Here is a 1,559-nt window from a genome sequence, read left to right as displayed (position 1 = left end):
TAGGCGCTTCAGTCCGGAACCGCGCGACTGCTACGGTCGCAGGTTCGAATCCTGCCTCGGGCATGGATGTGTGTTATGTCCTTAGGTTAGTTAGGTTTAAGTAGTTCTAAGTTCTAGGGGACTGATGACCTCAGATGTTAAGTCACATAGTGCTCAGAGCCATTTGAACCTTTTTTTATACCTCTTCCGAAACAAACACTACTCTTATTCCAAGGCAAATGAAACCGTTCTTCTGAAGCAATGAAGATTTTTCTTTTATAACATACAAAAATTCTCTTCTAAGAGCAAATAAGCATCCTCTTCTAAAATAAACATTGCTCCTTTCCTAAAACAAGGGTTGTTATTCTTCTTAAACAAACGGGGCTTCTCTGTGTCTAGAACAGATGGGTCTCCCCTTTCAGGTCAGTGTTTTTCTTCTAACACGAAGAAGACACGTCTTGAAACTTCCTGGCAGATTAAAACTGTGCGCCGGACCGAGACTCGAACTCGGGACCTTTGCCTTTCGCGGGCAAGTGCTCTACCAACTGAGCTACCCAAGCACGACTCACGCCACGTCCTCACAGCTTCACTTCTGCCAGTACCTCGTCTGCTACCTTCCAAACTTTACAGAAGCTCTCCTGCGAACCTTGCAGAACTAGCACTCCTCAAAGAAAGGATATTGCGGAGACATGGCTTAGCCTTAGGGGATGTTTCCAGAATGAGATTTTCACTCTGCAGCGGAGTGTGCGCTGATATGAAACTTCCTGGCAGATTAAAACTGTGTCGCGGACCGAGACTCGAACTCGGGACCTTTGCCTTTCGCGGGCAAGTGCTCTACCAACAGGAGAGCTTCTGTAAAGTTTGGAAGATAGGAGACGAGGTACTGGCAGAAGTGAAGCTGTGAGGACGGGGCGTGAGTCGTGCTTGGGTAGCTCAGTTGGTAGAGCACTTGCCCGCGAAAGGCAAACGTCCCGAGTTCGAGTCTCAGTCCGGCACACAGTTTTAATCTGCCAGGGTGTTTCATATCAGCTCACACTCCGCTGCAGAGTGAAAATCTCATTCAAGACACCTCTTCTATCACAAATAAGGCTCCTCTTCTAGATCAGTCAAAACTCGCCCTTAGGATTACTCCATTTCTCCTGTAAAATGACCAATTTCCACTCTGAGCAAAAATAAACTAACTTCCATTCTAGAGTGACCCTTCCTCTTCATCTGAAGCAACCAAAGCACGTCTACTAAAACAAAGAAGTTCCACTTTTCATACCAATGCCGCCATTCTTCTACACCAGACAGGAGTTCCTTCTGAGTGAGCTATCGATACACGACTCGCGACCCTCCATCACATCTGTACGGGGTAGCTACAACAAATCTTTCGCAACTCCACGAAAAACCAGTGATCGTGACAATGAAGCTTTATTGAAACATTTGTAAGGACATACAAGTCAACCATTGAATGTAACATTTTAATTTCCACACGAGAGGGTAAAATATGTTAACTGCGTGTCATGTTTGCATTCCACGTTACAAATGTTGCTCAGTGTGACGACCATCTGCGCCCACGACAGGCTGGAATCGGACCA

At 46.1% G+C, this 1,559-nt stretch overlaps 1 non-coding gene across 1 annotated transcript; it reads right to left on the bottom strand.

The window, feature by feature from the left end:
• Positions 1 to 464: 464 nt before the first annotated feature.
• On the bottom strand, positions 465 to 539 carry Trnas-cga (transfer RNA serine (anticodon CGA)). Its single transcript has one exon. It is a non-coding gene; the product is annotated as a tRNA-Ser (tRNA).
• Positions 540 to 1,559: the final 1,020 nt, after the last annotated feature.

Source organism: Schistocerca nitens, chromosome 1 (assembly GCF_023898315.1).
Source record: "Schistocerca nitens isolate TAMUIC-IGC-003100 chromosome 1, iqSchNite1.1, whole genome shotgun sequence".
NCBI classification, from domain to species: Eukaryota; Metazoa; Arthropoda; class Insecta; order Orthoptera; family Acrididae; genus Schistocerca; species Schistocerca nitens.
This window is presented reverse-complemented; position numbering and strand designations above follow the sequence as displayed.